Source organism: Anser cygnoides, chromosome 2 (genome assembly GCF_040182565.1).
Source record: "Anser cygnoides isolate HZ-2024a breed goose chromosome 2, Taihu_goose_T2T_genome, whole genome shotgun sequence".
NCBI classification, from domain to species: Eukaryota; Metazoa; Chordata; class Aves; order Anseriformes; family Anatidae; genus Anser; species Anser cygnoides.
The window spans coordinates 53,093,212-53,115,272 of NC_089874.1; the positions used below are offsets into that span (position 1 = coordinate 53,093,212).

General features: G+C 44.2%; 1 protein-coding gene across 4 annotated transcripts in view; it reads right to left on the bottom strand.

Moving 5' to 3' along the window:
• Positions 1-22,061, bottom strand: part of RNF144B (ring finger protein 144B) — a 91,210-nt gene that overhangs the window by 41,122 nt on the left and 28,027 nt on the right. The window contains exon 1 of one of the 4 annotated variants that reach the window (XM_013190280.3): positions 18,856-18,876. The exons of 1 other annotated variant lie outside the window; for it this stretch is intronic. The gene's annotated coding sequence lies outside the window, so the exon portion shown is untranslated. Of the gene's footprint in view, positions 1-17,123; positions 17,424-17,693; positions 18,012-18,855; positions 18,877-22,061 lie in introns of those variants that run through there. 2 more of the 4 variants (XM_048058084.2, XM_013190279.3) reach the window with 2 other exon arrangements.

Consider the following 22,061-nt stretch of genomic DNA (forward strand, 5'->3'; position numbering starts at 1 on the left):
ACAGACTCCCACTCCATAGGCAAGCACTTCAAACATTTAGCCTCTAATATAAGTGGCAGGTACCACAAACCGTACCTTCTCCTTGAGTTGTCACTGAGACAGTGAGCTAGCAGTCCCTACCAAGATGGGGAGCAAAGGCATCTAAACCCAGGAAAGCCTTTCACATCGCATGTCCTACATGATATGGGGCTGAAACTTAAACCCAAAGGAGTAAGAGTGTTTCATGAATAGTTCTCTTTCTGCATTCCCTTGACTATGATGGATAGCTGCCTGCTCAGGTCTGTGTTTTTTTGGTATCCCACTCACTGGCATGCAACTCTTCAATCTATATCACAGGGCTCTTAGGCATATAAATGAGGTTTGTGAACCGTAAACTAAGTGCACTAGCACTTTGACATAGGGATACTCAAAATAGTCATGTTTCTACCACACATTATGTCACACCAGTGCTTGGGGAAGAAATGTCTCTCCCTTGAGAAGGAGCAATGGATTGGAATCTGATTCCATTATATGTGGAGATACCATGCTCATACATATGTTTTCTGACCTTTTCTGAGCATTTGAAAACACCGCACCATAACCATTAAAAAATTCAAGATCCCCATTCTTACCCACTTACACTGAAAGAGAAATTAAAGAAAATGATCTCGTGCTTAAACTGAAACAACAGTAAGGAAGTTTGCAGATTTTGTTCACCTCAAAATAGACAGTGGGTTTTGGTGCAGTATTTAGGGCACAGGAAAATCTATCGCCATCTCCAAAAAGCATGGCCTGAATACTTGCTTCTGAATATACTTTGCTGATGCCAAGAGGACCTTCACACACATTTCTTATAAGGAGAGACACGGTGGCCAGCTGCACACGGACACTTGCACCAGCACAAAGTGAGAGCACAGCACTACTAAATCTAAAAAGCCTCATTACAAATGGAGGCTACACAACTATGAAAACTGCAGAGGATCAAGACCCATTCACGTGCCTGTGAGATCTGACATCTCACGAGGCAAACAGGAGATCCCTTTGGTCCACTCGTGCTTCCCTCCCCTGCAGCCCTAAGTGTCCTCATGGCAGGGCTGTCAGGTCACGTTTGGCAGCGTGTCACTGCTGGTGTTCTGCTGCTCCCCGACCAGCCATGGCAGCTGCACCCAGTCAGTGTGCACACTATGCATTGGCTTCAGTACCTGCTGAATTTCTCCCCAGAAGGAGAAATTATGGTGTTCATGAAGCAAGAGGGGACAGCACATGTGAAATTTGCCCCACAGCTCCCATCTCACTATATGTCATACGGTTGAGCCCCATCTCCATGCCTACCCCTTGAGACTCATGTCTGGTTTCCCTTGTGTCTGCAAGAAGACCATTTCTCTTCAAAAGCTGTGAAACCACAACAAGCCTGGGTGGAGCACACTTACGCTCTTTTTCAGTCTGTATTTTCCTAGCCCAGCCTGACAGAGAAGGTGTCACCTGTCCCTTCGGATGTCTTTCCTTTAAGCACCCAGTCTGAGAGACACAAAAGTCATAGCCAAGATTCTGGCAACCAACTTGCTTCGGGTTAGCCGCAAGGAAATTCTCCCGTTAATGGCTTGCTATCTCTTGTTCAAAACATATGCCACGCCTGCATTATTCTTGGCTCAGTCCCCGCCAGCTGCCACGCAGACCCCCACAACTCGCCCCATATGGCTGCTGAGCTGGGCTGCCTGCAGGGCCAGGAGCCTTGGAGCGAAGCCTCCCTCTGAGTCAGAAACTGCAACACTCTTCTGTAATTACTGCAACAGGGGGAAAAGGGAGTGAGTCACTGGAAATGCTACGGCAGATCAAGAACTACCTGTTATTTAGAACATGCTAGACATTATCTCAATATTTAGCAGGATTATAACGCGTTTACTCAGGTATGCTTTTCAACATCAGCTGCATCCGTACAGGTAAGCTACTCACCTCCATGAGCAGCGCACCCAGCAGACAGCACCACGCAAACCTGGCCAACCAGAGAATCCTGCCCCCCGTGCAGGCTGGGCTGCCTCACCTCACCACAACCTCGTTCACCCCAAGAGGGGTTCAGCAAACAGAGCAGCCATGACCACAGCCCCATGGGCACAGCACCCGAAGGAGGCACCATGGCTACTACAAGCAGTTCTCTCTCCATGCCCCCTGAGGAGCTGGCTTGTCCATAAGCAGTTCTCCAGGTCAGGCTGGCACAGGTAAAGCCACCCTGTTAGTACCTGAAAATCTGTCCATCAAAGAGGGAGAGCGTGCACGGCCCGCTCCTTTTCCTGGAGCAACCCAACCAACTGGTCTCTGCTTATGCCCACCAGAATAGCTACTTGTGCTGCCAGTGCCAAGGAAAGCATGCAGGAAGAAGAGTTAATGGTCATGGAGAGGGATAGCCCCATCCAGTGGCAAGAGAAACTGGGCCTAGGAATCACAGAATCACAGAATTGTAGGGGTTGGAAGGGACCTCAAGAGATCATCGGGTCAAACCCCCCTGCCAAAGCAGGTTCCCTAGAGCAGGCTGCCCAGGTAGGCGTCCAGACGGGCCTTGAATATCTCCAGAGAAGGAGACTCCACAACCTCCCTGGGCAGCCTGTCCCAGTGCTCCGTCACCCTCACCGTGAAGAAGTTCTTTCGCATGTTGGTGTGGAACTTCCTGTACTCCAGTTTGTGGCCATTGCCCCTTGTCCTGTCCACACAAACCACAAAAAAAGGTTGGCCAAATCCCTCTGTCTCCCATACTTAAGATATTTGTAAACATTAATAAGATCCCCTCTCAGTCTTCTTTTCTCCAGGCTGAACAGATCCAGGTCTCTCAGCCTTTCCTCACAGGGAAGATGCTCCAGGCCCCATATCATTTTTGTGGCCCTCCACTGGACTCTTTCCAGGAGATCCCTGTCTTTTTTGTACTGGGGAGCCCAGAACTGGACACAGTACACCAGGTGAGGCCTGACCAGGGCAGAGTAGAGGGGGAGGAAGGAGGTTCAATCCCATGTTTCAGGTGGTGGAAGTGATGGGGAGAGAAATTTACTTGTCTTCTTCCAGCTCTCACCCTCTACTCCTTCTCTCCCAACGCCTCAAGGCCCATTGTCCTCTCCTGAGCTCTCAAACCATCTACTCAACTTTACTACCCCTGGCAGAACTGACTTTTCCATCCACTGCGGAGCAGCTGTGAACTTCAAACTCATCCGCTCCACATTTTTATGGCTTTCACTTTGCCTGGCCTTGTCCCACAGACTGTCATTAGTTAATTATACATCCATTAGCTCTCTTTACAGTGGATTAAAATTCCTACTGTAATTACAAGTTGCCAAGACTTTAGGCTGAAAACAAAATATCTTAGATGTATGCGTCCTGCAGGGGAAGAAGGAGTCACTGAAGAATGAGTTGGGGACAAAGAGGACAGCATTCCACATCTGATTATATTAACAAAAATGACCTGAAATAAAAGTAAATGGAAAGTTTCTGGGAACCTCATATAGACAGGATACATCTGTAAGCACTAAGATCTTCCTTTTCTTCTTTTTCTTACTCACAAACACAAATACCCCAATTATGACAGAATCCCATATAAAGTGATATATGCCTCATGGAAACCCAAATACAGCACATAATTTTGCACAAAAACCTCCACTGAACAACAACAAAGGCTGCATGAGATGTTGTATAACAAGGATAAACACATGTTAGGGATGCTCTAACCCAGAGGAACACATAAGACTAAATTCTGTACCAGCATAAATCAGTCAAACTGGGTCAAACTGGCCAAACTGGCCCCAATGAGCATAAACACTCCTGTCTAAGGGCCCAAGATCCAAGTCTTTTTACTTGCATCTATCAGCCACATACTCACATTCACACACACACACAGACCGTGTTCCTTTTACATTACATGGAATTTCCAGGAAATGGGATGTATTTCCGCAAATTGTGTGCTGCAAGGCTTATAAGGAAGAGGACCTGTTGAGGACATTCATCCTTCCCCGGCTCTGACGCTAGTGGTGTCAATGTTCTAGGATAAGGCATGATGAAAAAGCCTGAACAAATGAGAGCAAGCTGGATGGGGTCAGTCCTGGGAGGGGGTAAACTGCACAGTCACCAGGAGCAGTTTGCTGAGCGCTCAGACCTGTCCACCCTTCTGTTTCCTTCAGCTGCCTGCAGGCTCTTTTGCTTTGCCTTAGGGAGGTGACAAAGCTTTCACGTAGAACTGAAATGTCTCTCCATAAGCAAGAAAACATACAGGCATGGTCAAAGTGAGCGAGAAAGGACTCAGGAGGGGCAGGAGGATAAGTAAATACAGAAACACTAACACGAAAGCATCAGAGGTTTTGAGCAAAGTAAGAAAAACACAACAGCAAAAGCACAGGAGGAAGGTGTATAGAACCCGTCTGCCTTCAGGGCCTCCTGACACCACGGACCACCAGCGTCTGGCTTTGAAAACTACTTCCCTACAGCAAATATCCACTGTACCTACTCCTGGACAGGTACTGTTGCACATCTTGCTATTAGTGTCCTGAAGTGGAAACTATTAACCACCACAGGTATGCTGAATTGGCTATGTTTACTCCTGTGGGTACAGAGCAGAACAGGTTATAGCATTTGTCACGTTTTGTGGCCTCCAGATCAAGAGCCGGGACAGACTCAGCAGACACAACCCCCGGGGAAGGTCTTCCAGGGCCTATACCATGAGATCCCATGAAGGTATTCACCTCACACATCTGCAGGATAGACACTTCAAATTGCATCCTCAGGTGTGTATTTCAGAAGGTAAAAAAAGCATGAGAAGCAACCCGGCAAGCACCGAGGTCAGAGCAGAACCTGTACCCTGTACCACTTGTGGGAAGAGGTGGAGGAGCTGGGAATGAAGGACTGAAGTTGACCCTAGGAAAAATGGGAGGCCGGGGAGGCATTGCGTTAATTTTGGGATCAGTTTCTCACCATCCAAATCTATTCTAATTTGCAAGAAACTAATTTTCCCCAAGTAGAGTCTGTTTTGCCCGTGCTGGCATGTGGCAAGCGATCTCCTTGCCTTTATCTCAACCCAGTGAGTTTTCCCTCTGACGTCCCCCCCGTGTCCTGTTGAGGAGGGGGAGTGAGAGCACAGCTGGGTGGGCATTGGGCAGCCAGCCAGGGTCAAGCCAGCACAGCTCCACAGAGGTGTTAAAAACTGATGCAAGCAAGGGCTGAAACTTTCCCCTGTGAGCACACACTGTAAGGTAACATCCTTGTCACAGTCATACAAAGGCTCGCTTAAGTCTGCCCAGGTGCCTCAAACCCAGATTACTGGGCTCAAAGAACAAAAGTTGCTCTGTGTATGTGACAGAGCAAACAAGCCAGGCAGTCTGCTGAGCTGCAACATCAGAAGAACATTGTCTGAGTGCCTGCAATCAACTCACTGTATTTAGCTAAAAAAAGTATCTGGGTGTGACTTTCGCCTCTTAGAAAGATCACATAAAATCATGAAAGCCTTCTGCACTGATGCTGGAGGAGTATGAATGGATTACATTCAGCACCATAAGTCATCCTTTCATTTCTCACACGCTGCATCCAATAACAACAGAGTTCTTAGAGAAGCGACGTCGAGCCTCCTGTTTACAAACAATTCTGCTGGAGTTAGTAGTTCCACGCTTTCAGCTCAACGCTGAGTTTAAAGGAAGTCAAGAAATGTGCAAAAGCGTACAAACAAGAAACATTCACAGGATAAAAAGGGCCCTTCATGTGTTTTTCGGGCAGGTGGCCCATCCTGTGGGACCGGGTAAGCCCTCATGTCCCCTCTACCCCAACATCCTCCCTTGGCTTGCAATCGACCAGCACCCAGGCATGGACCTGCATGAACATGGGATCATGAAGAGGTCTGGGATTAGGTGTACGGTCATGTGTCGCCCTAACACGTAACATAGCACTTCCCCATTTTACAAAAAAAAAAAAAAACTTTTAGTATCAGAACTACTGACAGCACCTGCCTGAAGTTCCCATTTAGTGTACCAGGTAATCACTAAGCTTTACTAAAGAAGAATTTGCAAGTGCTGTAATTGTTTCTCATGCCCTAGAGATTTTTGAAGTACTCCACCCATTACAAAATGACTTCAATGCCATATAAAAACCTGTTTTGACATTGTTCAACTCAGCATTTGGTTGTTTCCTGTAACTAAGGTTCGCCCCTTAATAATAATAGTAATTCCTGAAAAATACAAGCATGCAAAACCAATCCTAAAAATCAGGCCCCTGGAGAAAAAGAGTAATTACAGAAATATGTCAAAAATATAACAGAGTGGTATTAAGGTAATGGGGTCAGATCACAGAAGATATAAACCAAGATGTGAAATTAGGACACATGAAGACAGATGTCAGAAACCTATGTGTTTCTAAGATCAGCTTCAACAAAACTCTATCCTCTTTACCAGCTTTGGTTACAAGTCCTTAGCTGGCCCAGTTCTCCCAAGACAAAGTTATTCAAATCATAGAATCACAGAATGGCTTGGAATGAATGGGTTGGAAGGGACCTTAAAGACCATAAAGACCACCCAGTGCCAACCCCCTGCCATGGGCAGGGACACCTCCCACCAGACCAGGCTGCCCAAAGCCCCAACCAGCCTGGCCTTGAACACCTCCAGGGATGGGGCATCCACAGCTTCTCTGGGCAACCTGTGCCAGTGCCTCACCACCCTCTGAGTGAAGAATTTATTCCTTATGTCTAATCTAAACGTACCCTGTTTCAGTTTTAAACCATTCCCCCTTGTCCTATCATTTTGCCCAAGCAAAAAAAAAAAACATTTGCCCAAGCAAAAAGTTGCTGTCCATCATTTTTATAAGCCCCCTTTACTGAAAAGCTGCAATGAGGTCACCCCGGAGCCTTCTCTTTTCCAAGCTGAACATCCCCAGCTCTCTCAGCCTTTCTTCACAGGAGAGGTGCTCCAGCCCTCTGAGCATCTTCGTGGCCCTCCTCTGGACCTGCTCTAACAGCTCCACATCCTTCTTCTGCTCTTACTCAAAATCCACATTTAAGGCAGGTTTTTTAAACTCAACGGTTCTGCACAAGGTATTGGTGTGAATCAAGCAGGCTATTATTTCTGTGGTCTAATAGACTCGCCACTAAACCACAATGCATTAATTTCTTCTTTTGATATGCACTGCCTACACAGAGCTGCCAATCTCGTCTATACAGCATTACTTACGAAGTACTGGTTCAGTAAGGCTGTAAAACATATGATTAAAGCTCCCGTTCAGGAAAGCCTTCATCTTCAAGGAGGACACTTAATCATATGCTTAAGTGTTCCTGTGTATCAAAGCCTAAGTATTTTGCTTTATTATGATGGGATTATTAACAAGTTACACAAGTACTTAGATTTTTCGAAATTCTGCTGTCCAAAAAAGCAACCACGAATGAAAGGTCTAATTTAAAATACATTTTAATACATTCAGAATTACTGTATTACACCTGTGCCTTAATGCAAGCAAACCAATGACTTGATTACATACATGTCTAAGGAAAACCCATTTTTGGACTACCATAATACGCCACCAAGCTGAAGTATCAGAAAGTATATCAATAGCTGTTCTGTCTGAGCAGAGCTTAAGAAAAATAGATGCGTAATACTTCATGCACTGTAAAAATTGTATTTTAAGAAAACTTCTTTAAAGAACAAGCAGCCGAAGTAAATGTGCTGTCTGGTACATGAGAACACACTGAAGGCAATTTCTCTCACTTGTTTTCATTGGAAAGGTGGGAAAAAACAAGCCCTTGAGCTGCTGTTCAAGAAGCACTAGCCGTACAGAGTATTTTTATATCATGCTAGCAACCAAGAAATAAATATATAAAATATTTTGGAAAAGAATGTAGCAATCAGGAAGCCTCTTGCACAGACACAAAAAAAGTAAGGGACAGGCTGCACTAATTAAGAATATCATCCAGCTTCCTGCCAGGTATTTTTATACTAGCATTTTAGGACAACTAAAGCACACATTGAACAACTTCCCAAATCCCACATGAACCCAGTAATTTCAAATCATTCTAATAAATCAAACTGTCATTAGGGCACATGTAAATCATGACACTCCACAACTCTTTATGGGCATACTTGCTGGGTAACACTGCATCTTTACTGTAATTCTGTACTGTAAAACTGCACAGTAAGAATAACATGGAGATTTTATAACAGTTTTTCACTGTAACTTTTAGCAACCCTACATCGGTATGTCCTCAGGGAATTCTTTTGCAAGATGATTGTGGATATTAATTGAATATAACAAACCTCTGTTTTTTTCCAAAATAGATGTGACTCATTGCAATTGTGGGAATTCTTTATGTTTCCTTGTAATACTGCTTTAGAATAAGGTAGGGGGAAAAATGTGGGGTTTTCCCCCTTCCATTCCTAAAAAGCTGAGGAGTCCAAGAAAAGGGAATCCAACAGCTAACGTTGAAATAATTGCTGTTACTCCTAGCTGACAGGCAGCTAGGAAGAACATTTTCCAATCACTTACTTACAAAGACTGAAAAAGAAACAATGCACCCTGATGCTAAACTGCAGTGCACAATCCAAGCATGGTCTTCATCTCTCCTCAGCACTGACAGCAGCCACACCACAGCAGTATTGACCGACTCCATGAGGACAAACATAAATAAGCCTTTCTGCATGGGAGGCCGTCAGATCGTTGTATTGCAGAAGCCACCACCTTCAGCCAGTTCTGCTGGAACCGGGCTTGAACTGGGACATCCCGATGCTCGGGATCAGCTCTGTCAACGTCAGCAGATCTACTGCCCGCAGGTCCTGCGGGCATCACGCTGGGGACGAGCCAGATGAACCAAGCTTGCTCTGCCCGAGCAGTGTGGTGGTGCTCCAGTCCTGCAGATGGTCACTAACTGGATTCTCCTAAAGTTTTAGGTTCATCCTGGCAGTCACAGAGCTGTAAGAAGTTATCAGCACAAAATGCAGTAGAACAGGCAAACTGCAGCTAGATGATAGCACCAGCGTATTTTGACATCAAACATTTCCAAATATTTCCACAACACATCCAAACAACAAAATTGTACCAACTGGAATTTCAAGTATTAGTTACCAAGGTGAGATTAGACTCTAAAGCTTATCTAAATAACACTCCCTTTTCTTAATGATACTATGCAATGCCTGCCAATGCTAAGCTACGAGGAATTTCCATCCTAACTAGTTTGGTGTACTTTATTTTTAACTTCCTGTTGACAAGAGGTAATATACCACTACTAAAAAAAACCCCACTCTTCATGACATTAATGACAAAAGCAAATGATAGGTCTTCCTTTTTGATCACATGAAGGGTTTTGGTAACTGCAGCATAGTAAGTAAAAAGGAATTAAACCCTTGGGATGTCAAGTGGGTTGATGATAACTCAGCTAGCTGTCTCAGCCAAAACAGGAATAGGAAGTGAAATGTAACAATTTGCCTTTGACATAGAAAAAAAATGTTTGTTTTTGCTAATCGGATAACAAAACCTTGGGATATGTCAACTCCTTGAACTAGATTGTTTATAGTTTAGATAGGATATTTTCAGAACATATTTGTGACATTGGCCTGTTCCAATGTCAAGGATTTCTGGAAGGTATTTGTAAACTCATGTTGTTAAAGTGAAAGCAGTGGCACTGTATTTGACAGAGGGGCCAACCTCATCTGTTTGCTCAGAGCATGTTCTCTTCTCAGAAGACACTAACTGGGCCATCGGGCTCCTCTGGCTGCAGATGGTTCCTTCTTCAGAGCAGCGTCCTGACTGCAAGGCAAGCAGTCCAAGGCAAGCAGAGACACGACCCAGAGCCAGGCCTCGAACGTGACAGCAAAACACTTCTAAGTGCCAAGATAAGCATGCAGAACTTTCCAGAAACCAAAAACCAACCGAGCTGACCAAAACAATGAAAGAGATCCTCCACTGACTTCTGTAAAAGCACTGTATACTAACGAAATTAACTGAACACCATATATAGAAAAAAACAACACCTGTTTAGTTGTTTATTTTTAGAAGAGATTATCTGAGTAATTTTTTTTTCAGAGCTTGCAATAAGACGATGCCTTTAACATCTCTGTCCTTTCATTCTGCCAGGCCAAGAAATCTGCAAACTTGCAAGACTGTGGTCCTACAGTCCTGTTTCCTGCAAGCATCAAGAAGCACTTTCACACAATTTTGTATTTACATCAACCGAAATTAAAGAACAAGTTCATTTTCCTTTTACAACAATTTTTGTGTGACTGCTCAGTGAATAAAACTAACAAGTACGGTGGTTTAGTTTGCCCTTATCTAATCTTTCAGTCAAATATGCTGCCCATTACTATAGATGAAACATGCTGTTCAAGGTAATCTGGATAAAAAAGGCAAAATATTGAAAAATGCCTTTGATCCAAACAAGTCTCAATGACTTAGAAAGTTGGGAGGGGTGACCCTGGGGTACGACTGAGAGTCAAGTCTGAAGATGAGACCTGGGGGAAGTCACTGTAGCTAATACAACACTTTGCATTACGCAAACACCATGAGTAACTACTGACAGTGCTAGAGCTCAATAAGAAATAATACAGAGTCATTAAGAAGCAATAGCAGAGGTTTGGACCCTGAAATGAGCAGCTTGTTTTGAAACTAACTTGCATTTATTGAAGCAACTGCCACTGCTTCTCACAGCTGGCTATGAAACTAATTGCAATGTATCCCTAAACTCGTCTGTAAGGTCCTCAAATGAGGAAAGGACAGCCGAGCGCTGAATGAGTCCCAGCCCCAGCCAGATCTGCAAAGGCAAGAAAGGGAAACAAACTCCCAGGGCAATGCCTGTCGGGGCTTCACTCTGCTTGTTCTCTCAACATCCACGTTTCTTCAGCCTCTTCTCCATCCTGCCCATGGGAAGAGCGACGAGCCCAGCACGATGGGGAGAGCTGCTGGAGGGGACCTGCTGCTGGCACTTCCCTCCACCCTGCCTGCTGCCCCTCTGCACCCTTCTGGGGATGCCCTGGGGAGCTGCCCCCTGGTGCCCACCCCAGCCACCAGGAAGTGAACACTGAGCACCTCTACCAGCCTTCAGGTGCGCCCCACCCAACCGAAGCCACAAACTCTCCTGGAGTAACGATAACAGCTTCAACTACAATTAGTCCTAGACTCTTGATTAAATGTAATGTATTTTTAAATCACCTATGTATTCCCACTTTTTTTCTGAACAGCTCAGCGATGACACTGCCTATTGTGCAATGCAATGTTGTCTCTTTGCTGCCCCAACCTCTCCCACCTACCTTTCCACATCTCCTCTCTGTCTCTGTTTCAGGATGTAAGGAGGTTTTTGCCACCGCAGTGTCAAGCACAGGGAACCCAGTTAGCTTCTTCTAAGAAATCCACATGCTACTACAATGTATATAATAACACAGAAATGCACAGCACATGGAACTAGAGGCTTGCATTCCCTCATTCCAATTCCAAATTTCAACCTTCATTACAGAAATAATTTCAAAGGAGACAGAAAGCTGGAAACACAGAAGATCTCAGCCTTAGTATCTGTTAACGACTGGTTGGTCCGTGCATGATCCTGGCTATAAAATCGAACCCTGCCAATGGGAACGCTTCCAAGGGCTCCAAGTGGGCCTGCTTATGTGTGCATAGACACCAGGATTAGTTAAAGGAAGCTGCCCTTCCAAAACCTCCCAAACACTCAGAAAAAATAGCATCTAGAGCACAGTACCGAAGGACCTCATAGCCTTGCTATACTATAGCATGATGATCTCACAAAAGCGTTTCTAAGGATATCTTTCTGGAGGCTGGTCTCTTAATTATGACCACGAGAACCAACACCCCTCAAAGAGGCATTTTGTCATCTCTGTTAAGTAATGAGGAAAAAGAGCTACAGCAAGAATTCTCAACTCCTGGTCTACTCCTCTCCCCACAAGTGCTTTTTTCCTTCATTCGTTGGCCCATCACGTCAAAATGCGGGAAGCTAAGTCAACGAGGGGGCTGAAAATGGTCAAGCCATGTATGCTGCTTGGGTATTTGCAATGAAAACATTGACCAGTCCAAAAAACACATGTCCTTAAAGTAGCATCAGCTAAATTATATGTATACATATGACTTTTACTCCACTTCAGGCAAAGGCTATGATTTTCTTTCCCACAAATCCTCCCTGGAGAGCGTGATGGAGACTCCCCACCACCGAACTCATCGGTACAACTGCGAAGAGGTCAGGAGGGTGCAAGATTGCATCCTCCCAGTTGTGCAAATCTTCACCAAGCAAGTCATTGCTGGCCCTGTGCATGTTATCTTAGCCGTATACTGGGAAAACTCCACTGGGAAAGGCTCCAGGACCAGTGATTAGCCGACAGCCCGCTGCTTGAGAAAGCTTCAAGTGAGTGCACCAGCAGACAGCCCACAAGCTCAGCTAGTTTTCCCCACTGACATCTTTGTAACTTTTCCTTTTGGGGAAGGGGATGGGACAGGACAGGGAAACACCAGCTATTTTTCCTTCATCTTCTCCCCACCTCCACCCATCAAAATGCTTCCAAAATTAAGCAGAGACAGAACACATGATCATTCCCATCTACAGCTCAGACGTAACCAGTGTCAGCCTGCACGTCACAGCCTCTAGTTAATGCTGGAATTTTCTTTGCATGCAAATAATTAGCCTGTATGCTAGCTGTCGTGAAATGTGTTTTTCCTTCTATGTACACAGGGCTTTAGAGCATTCAGTTTTGAATGATTTCTGGCTATATATTCATGAGCAAGGAATTCTCCTCTAAGCCACAGTAATATATAATACATAAAAGTGCAAGTAAACATAGCCATGAAGGACCTGTTTCAGCCCCTGAACGCAGGGAGATAGCTCTTCTATTGCAATGTTTTTTCCTTTTTGCAAACAGACAGAGCACATAAAGGTTCTCAGATCTGCGCATTTACTCGCTGGAAGACTGGGGATACAACATTTTGTATAATCTACCATGAACATCAAAGCTGCTGTTAGACACCCAGACAGCGTCCATGCTTTGAATGACTCGTGTCTTGTATTTTCCCTTCTCTCCTCATTATTACAGCAAAGTGAAAGCCAGAAAAGCTTGCAACAGACACAAATAAATAGTAATGTTCTCAATTAAAGGGGAGGAACATGTGCATGATGGTAAAATGTTTTTTTTTTTCCCCTTCCAGTAAAAAGTAATTCTGTACTCTGTCTCCTAATCAGCATCTCTTGTCTCTCCGTCAGGCAAAAAGCATGTAGAACAACTCTCCATGACTGCTGCATCTACAACAAGCTCTAGTGCACAGGAAGAAACCCCATACAAGAGACGTGCTCTAGCATGCACAACACCCCCCACACAAGCTGGAGTTTTCCACAGTAATACATTGGCCAAGGTTTTCATGACCAGCACATCGTGACTTCTTCTTCTTCACTGGTAACAGCTCCAGACCAAAATCAAAGCACACTCTTATCAAGTCCCAGTTCTGGAGCCACGCTTCAGTCCCACCCTGTCTCACTTATCTGCCCTTGTTTATGGGTTTTGAAGTCTGTCAGAAGGGTACAGAATTTCTCATTAGGTTTTACACAAGCATAATTTAAACAGACAGTCCCTTGACTACGGCGTGCCTGAGACTGCCTCACTGGAGGGAGGTTAGCTATTCTGTAGCAAGAGCCAGCCTCCAGCAGCCCAAATTGCTGTGTCTGGTGCTGGCTGGGACTGCAGAGATCTCAACCAGGTAAAACCTGAGGCACAAGGATGCTCACAGGTCCCATGGATGCATGGTCCGAACTCCACCAAAGCCAAAACTGCACTTGTGGGCACGAGGGACATTCAAAGAGTCAGATGACATTTCCAACCAAAACACCATCTGACACCAATCTGTGTTTAAGCATAGGGGTGCTTAAACAATGGATTTTACTGTGGAGCCTGAGCAGATTCCCCTAGAAATACAGCAAAAAACACCCAGACCTTGGGCAACCCATCTCTTTTCTGTATTAAAATAGAATAAGAGGAACCAGAAATGGGGAACACGTCATTGTGTGCTAGCATCTACACATACAAAGAGATCTAGGAAACAGCATCAATGAAATATTATTTTATACAGCTACATTTTTTATTTGAAAGTGTGTTTGCAATGCAGTTAACCTTGTCATGCTATCAAGCCTTGAACTTTTCACTCAGCACCTCTGCTCCTCCCTGGAAGACTAGGAGTTGGAAAAGTCCCACTTCAGTAGGAAGTACAATTTGAGATGCTATCTTTTTTATTTTTTTAAAGAGCATTTTAATATCGGCTAGTAATGATCTACTTCATGAATGTAATGCCCACTCAGTTCCCACCAAGTTGAAAACGTTTACGAGCCAGAAAAAGATTACTGAACACTATTTTCTTACTGATCAGCACAATGCTATTTGGCACAAGCACCTCTGTAAATATTTGTCCAACACTGGGTAAACGTGCAGTGTATGATGGCCCTCCGACCTGTACTTCTCTCTGTCAGGTTAGAAGGCTCGCAGTCGAGCACCGGAGCTCAACTTCGGCAGAAATACAACACGATGGAGGCAGACCTCAGTGTCTCTGCTGTCTTTCGCTTACGATCTGTTCCTTTTTGGTTCGTTCAACGTTCCCCTTCACAAGCAAAAAGAAGATTAATTTTGAGGTGGAGTGATTATACGGTTATTCCTGGCTGTTGTGTAACAAAGGGAGTTTGCGCAGTGCATTACACCGGGCCAGCCTTTGGCACGGGGCGAGAAGGGAACTGTACCCACCTCCCCGTGAGCACGCAGAGGAGAAGGGCAGATCCAGCCTCACCAAGCTGGAGGCAATGTCTCCTCTGCTGTGTGCCAGGAGGTCCGATGGACTTGGTTCACAGCGACACTGGCAGCCTGCCTCGGTATTTTGTTCACATGTGCTTGTGATCATAGGCCTGGAGCTGTAATTACAGTCTCAGATTTCACAATACTACCAGCCCAGGAGATATTTATGGATCTGATATGTAGGATCTATCGGCATCGTGCAGTTTCACACATATTCAAGAAAACTCCCCACTCACAAAGAGGGTCAGCAAGTCTGTCGCAGTTTCTTTAAACTACACATTCAAGCAACACACTTCACTGGCTGACACTACTAAAAGGCACTGCAATGTCTGGACCAGGCAGATTATAGGCACAGGACTCCTATGACAGATATTATCACCAGTATACTAATGAACAGGGAACCAGGTTAAGTATTAGTGCTGCTTGTTCTGCTGTAAAGCGACTTGCTGCTTTCCATAGTTGCATTTTAAACTGAAGATGTTAATAAGGTCAAGTACATACTTTCCCCCTCCAACAGAAGAGGAAGGTCAGATAGCCACTTCCACATTGCGTATTTGTTTTTACAAAGCTTATGAAGCATTTAGAGAATAGTGTAATCCAAGAACCTAGCTAAAGAGGAACAACTCCATATCGCTGGCTATTTATATTATTAACTTCTGCTCCAAAGTACAGCACTGCACAGGCAAAATCAACAAAATGTCACCATATGCAGGAAAGAAGAGTGCCTGTCAGTGAGGAGCGCACAGGATACAGTGTGACATGGGGAACAGAAACAAGCAAGTCGCCAAATGCTGTTCCTACACGAAGCGTAGGGAGGTTTCCATGTCCTTATATAAGTCGACAGCGCCGTGTGTTAAATACCCCCACCAGACAGTAAGAAGCCTGGCAGAAAAGGAGTCTGATTCTCATCATACTGGCTTGGCTCTGGAATAGCTCCAGCTTCTTCTGAAGGAATACTTCCCACTTCACCACAGCTCTAGATGTTCTGCAAACACATTCTCCCTAATCCATAACGTAAAGCATCGCTTTCAGTATCATCACTACAGCCATCCCCTTTCCAGCGTGCTGTATTTTTTCCAATGCTCACTGTGAGAAGGGCTTCAGCCACTTTCATGCTGTGACAACAACCCATACACCCACTCACATTTTCAGGCGTGGACAAGCCCTAAACAGGAGGAGAATCAGGCCAATACATTTGTTTGGGGAAATATTTAAGGATGGGGTTTTGAAACTTCTGTTTCCAGCAAAATTGCTATTCCAGACCCTGTGCTTGCCCTTAACAAAGACCCCTTGCCCTTCAGGCTGAGGGCAGCAAAACAGATCACGTTACCGTGCCTGCTCACAGCCAGCTCTAAAGCGGCACCAGGGTATTTCAGTCACAGCCTCTCTCTCTGCTCCAATGTACTTCTTAAAAGCATTCGCTGTTTTTACAGAGGATAGGAAGTCACCCTGTAATGTTTCCTTAACTATCGTCATCCTAAATATTTTACTACTTACAGTACTCTCTACAAGGCGCATATTTGGTATAGCCATACGGAGTTAGGAAGCAGAGTGCCTTTTTATTACAGAAAATACAGAGCCTTATAATAAGCCTGAGTGAAATATCTTCATTACCGAAGCAGCTTTGTACTGGGAAAGCCTACCACTGGAAAAGAGAAAGCAGTACAAACATACCAATAAAGGCTATTTTCTCTTTAGTGCAAAAGAAAAAGAAACAGAAAAACTAATGCATACTAGAAAACAAATCTATTGCATATTTAGTATGTGTTTACCTAAACTTCATAACCCTAGACCCTGAACAGTTTATACCTGTACATTAAAATACAGATAAGTGTATTATTCCCTTCATGACAGCAGCCGTACCATACTGTGACATAAGGAACAGTTTTAAACCAGGAGGAAACCTGAATTTTAAACTCAGGCTCCCTCCAACCTAATCTAATGTGTCTTCAGCATGAAGTGAGTGAGTTCTTGTATTTAAGCTACAGCCGGTATGACACAGTATGCCATCTTAGCAACTGCTTCCCACACAGCTACATGCCCTAATACTGCAGCATTTTCAACCTGCTCGTACAGATATTCCTTTAAAAGTTACACTGTTAGAAGTAATTTCACCCTTCTGGGAAGTACTTCATTTCATTTTCTGTGCCTTTAATCGTCCAGACTCCAAGATTGCCTTTTTGCCTCAGTCCTATGCACCACACAGTTCAGTTTTAGCCAAACCACAAATAATATTTATTCCAGCTCTTCGATCATTCTATTCCTTACCTTTTCTGCTAACTAGACCTTTTCTGTTTTCTTCTGTTCTAAGCAAATGTCGGTTTTCTGTTCCTTCATTATTTTTGTTAAGGAAAAAAAGAGGCAGAAAGCTATATTCCAACATACCTTGAAAGCAGAGTAGTCTTCACTCCCAGCTGTTTGACTTTTCAATAGCTTCACTCACACTTCAGCGCTCCCAAGAATCATAATGTCACAACCACTGTAGCTTGCAATCAGAGGCAGAGGCAGATCTCTCTCGCACACCCTTCCTCCTCTCCGTCTATCTGACAGCTGTGCACTTTTTAGGACTGCAGCAGGACTTGCCTCCCGGTCCCTTTGCCACTCTGATAAATAATCCCCTCCCTGCTATTAAGAGCATGCTGCCATTATATCTTAAAAGCACGCCACAGCTTGCATGCAGTAGCTGTGGGAAAGCTGCATTTATTTATACAGGAAGCTTGAGCACAGCACTTCCTACTTCCCATCCGAGGCTCAATTCAACTGCAGGTGATTGCTTACACCCTGTCACGTTCCTGCCAGTGCATACCCTGTGTTCTTACTTGGATACCCGTGCCGCTTTTAACTCCCATCTGAGCCCTGACAAGATAAAAGTGAAGGAGATAAAGCATCAGAGGTGAGACCCCACTTGCCATTTAACCTGCTTCAGGATAGCAGTTTGTGCAGCAGCCGACCTACCGGCAGGCGATGTCTGCAGCCCTGCTCCTTCTGCTTATCTCCAGATGTGAAAAACGTGGTCTAAAAGCAAAGTGATTTCTTCACGAGCAAAACTCCAAACTCCCAAGCAGCGGTGTAATGTCAAGTACCGAGTGCTTGTGCTCAGCTCACTGTGGCAATGCTACATTTCGACTCTAAGCTGAGCTTGTGTGCAAGAGGGGTGGGAAATTCTGCAATTCTCTTCCCTAATCCTGCAGGTGTGATTCACGCCCGCGAAGAAGCAGGAGAAGGTATGGTGGTGCCACATGACACCAAATGCTCAGGAACTTTTCCTGCTGTAGGAAACGTACCACACCCGCAGATATGAAGGACAGATATGTCCGAGTGCAGCGGGTGCAGAAAAACAGGGAGAAACAAGCACAGATGCTAATCTCTAATTTTATTTTTATGATGAAATAAATTTACTTTGTGCTTTGTGCAATTATTGCTGGCATTTTGCCTTCGGTACTTTACTGGGAGGACTGAGGTACAGGCATTTCTTCAGGAGTTTACAGAAGCTCAGAACTGAGCTTTTATCTATTTTCAGACAATTATACTGCATCAGGTGAATTTAAGGAAAAGGCAGGAAGCTCATGGCACTTTAATTCAGCTTACTGGCACCTCTATGATGCAGCTTTATTTAACGGCACATACTATTTTCCCCTTGAAATAAGCACAGATTTTATCAGTCTATTTGACATTGCTATAATTTTGTACCTGTGCAGGGAGAGAATAGCATCTGGGAAAAATACAGCCGTCCCAATATGTGGAATCATGTTGATCCCTACAGGATTCATCAGTAGGATTAGGCAACCTAGAGCTGTCTCACCCACACCGCCACTTGAGCTAGCAGAGCACTCCTTGCCAGTAGCAGACCTTTATCCTCGGCAGCAACCAATCCTAGGCAGTACTTAAGAAGCACTTGGGGTTCAGAGCTACTTTTTAGGCTGCAGAGCAGTGGTGAAAATTCTGAATTCTGTGTCTAAGTTCACAATTAGAAAAGGAGAGCCCTTCAGTGGTTAGGTTTTTATACCCCACCTCCTGTTCCAGTAGGAAATATTTAAAGCCTCCACCACTTTTCCACTACCTCTCTTCTCTTCTCACTCCCACCCTCCGTTCCAGCTCCTTTTTCTGCATCTCCTACCTTTGCTACTCTGCCTCCATCGCCCAGGTACTTGTTAGGCAACAGATGAAGCGCAGCAAGAAAAACCTCCCCGCTCAGCTCCTGCGGCCAGCACCGCAGCAGTTCAACAGCAGAAGGACAATCAGCTCAAGGAGGAGAGTGGTGCTACAGGGAGGATGAAGGAAGTCACTCAAGCTGGTGTGGGGAAAATGGTAGGGTGGGAGGTCCAGAAGTAGAGCAGGGAAGCGGACAGTAACAGCATCTGGTTGGTACTTTCTCCTTGCTGGCACAATAAAACTGAACCAGGCTTCACTGCAATAGTCTCCACCAGTCAGGAGAAACAACTGCACATAAAGGCTAATCATCTTTTCAGATTTATGATTAATCCTGCTCATATCTAGGGGAGCTGTTCTTCTGAATTAAGAAAACTAGATTAGTCTATTAAAATGCGGATAAATTCTGGAAACTTCAGCTGCAAACATCGCATGGTATCTTTATCCAGTCTCCTACTGCGTATCTCTCTGCACGGAAGCTAGAATGTGACTGCAGAAACGTGCAAAACTGCTTACAGCAAATTTAGTTTCCCCAAAACATCACAGAATTATTGAGAAACATCATGAATGTTTCTTAAGACTTATCATTTTCTGGAAAATGTTAAGGTGATCTTATTCCAAGCATTCCACTCCAAGCGTAGCAAAACCTAGACTGTGATCCCCGTATTTATATGCAGGACAATCGCTTACTGATGCTGGGTGGGCAGCTGGCTGTTCCCCTGCTCCCACCTTCAGTTGTGTGCCTGCCCCTGCCTCTGTGCCTATCCAGGACTGCTGCAGCAACGCGGAGCTGAAGGTGGCGTGGCACCGTGCCAGAGCTATAAGGACTTGGGATGATCAATACCGATGATTCTTTCCCTCGCCGTCACCAAAGGTCCTGAGCTGGACTGTTATGAGCTCTGCTATCAAAATGATTTCTCCTCCAGCTGCACCTCGAGCCCAGGTACTTCAGAGTTTTATAGAAGCACATTTTCTTGGCAAGCTAATTTTGTGAAGTGTTATGAGTCGTGCTAAAATTGCTATCCAGCTGAAATCCCTGAATCTCTTAACCCAGATTGATTGATTTCCTTTCAGAGCCAACAATAAATAAAAAACACAAGTAGGGAATGTCACACAATGCCAGTCACGGCAGAAACTAAGCCCTCCCCATTTGCTGTCTTCTTCAATAACAGTAATACAAAGCACAAAACAGAGAGGGTCCGGATAAATTTTTGGCTGTTCTTAACTGACACTTTTACAGCTCAGGGGTGGGGGAATCTGGGAGTCTCTGAGGTGGTACATGCCAAAGCACAACATCACAGGGAATTTTCGGTTGAGTTAACAGCCAGAGTAAGAGTAAAGGTTGGCATAGTTAATTACTAACGTTGCTGTGTCATCCCAGCAGCTACTTGAAATACTTACAAAATGACCAAGCCACTCTGGCATTAACTAAAATTACTAATTAATTTATGAGGTAGCTGGGTAAAAAAGTAATAGCACGACCCCTGAAATGCCCTCTCGCATCTCACAAACAAAACACCATTAACAGCAAATGTAAACACCAAGTTAGCGTAAAACTCAGTTTCATTATATTTCTCCGTACGGAACCAGAATTAGCCTATGACGAAAAAAAATTTGTCACTACCCTGATTCAGTTTTTCAACTAATAAAAAAGAAATATCCTGAAAAATAATTGCTAGCCACAGGTGTAAAATAAAAACAGGTTTTGTAACAAACTTCCTAAAACCAGAGCGTAACTCTCAGTAAAATGTCTTTATTCATTTCACTTATTGTGCATGCAGATTATCCATTCTCCTATACACAAAAATGTATTTTTATATGCAAGAGAAACAGTTTCACAAGCAGAATAGATACTGATATGTAACATAACCAATGCTGAAAAAAAAAAAAAGTTTTTTTACACAACGGGTATAAATATATTATCTGAAGTTGACAAGTACGACACCCCTCAGTTCATGGGCTAAGGATAGTTTTGTTCAAGGGCAACTATTTCAAAGGAGGATTCCACCCTCAAAAGTCATTTGTGATAGCTTCATGAAGTTACTACTTGAAAAAAAGCATCTCTAGTCTAACATATATAGATTTATTACATAAGCAATGACAGAAATTAGATGTCAGTGCAAAAACACAGAGCTATTTAATATTTTGCGTGCAGACAAGCTTTTCTCAGAATAGCTGCAAGAAAATCAGGATCGCATCTTTTTCTGTTTAAGTAACCCTATTGTTCTACAATTCAGACTCGGTATGCAAGTCACTCTCTGGCAAACCAGGCTTGAAATCTTCATTACTCCCTTCAGCTAAAAGATACTAAAACTTTATTATAAGGTATTTTGTGGTGGAGTGAAATAAATCGAGTTAAACTGTTTTGAAAGAATAGTAGGTATAAACCTAAAGAGCTTTTTATTTTACAGTAAAAAAGTGAGTGGGATGGTGCGCTCTCTACTGAACATTCATGATGATGATCTCAAAACACGTGGATTTGTCTCAGACAGACACAGAGAAAAGTGGTAAGCTGACTTACAGTCATCCTGCTCTATGAATAAAACAAAATGCAAGTCATTACAACATCCTGGCACAGCCGACCATCTCCAAAGAAAACACAATCACATGTCTTCCACAAATATCTGTATTTCTTCTCTACTGATACTTTCTCCTGTGTTTATAATTTGAAATACTTCCTGGGATGTTGGAAATGAGCTGCTGAAAATGAGCTGTCAAATACCCACGCAGAACAGTGCTGTATGAAAGAAACACAGCCTCACCAGAGGACAGTGAGAAGACAGCCTGCTACCCCAGCAGAACAGCTGTGCTTGGGGTGCTCAGAAATCTGGTTTATGGGTCAGGGCTGATGGCTTTGACAGTACGTTACTGGAGTGCCAGTGCAACTTATCTTCTTGGGACCTGCAAGTATTAAGGGTATGGGTATTTTCCTCCACAGAAGATCCTGCTGATAGCATAGGTCAGTTGGTGATGTTGCCAGGAGTAGGCTTTTTTCACCAGCAACAGCTCTACATACATTTTTAACTTCTACCAACTGCCTGTTCACTAGGTGTGTGAAGAACTAGCCTGTAAAAAGAAAACGGGCCGAGCTGGCACAAGTCTTCCGTAACTAAAATGCTGATGAATTTTCACCAAATGACAAATATCCAGCCCAGGAACAGCCAGCACAACACC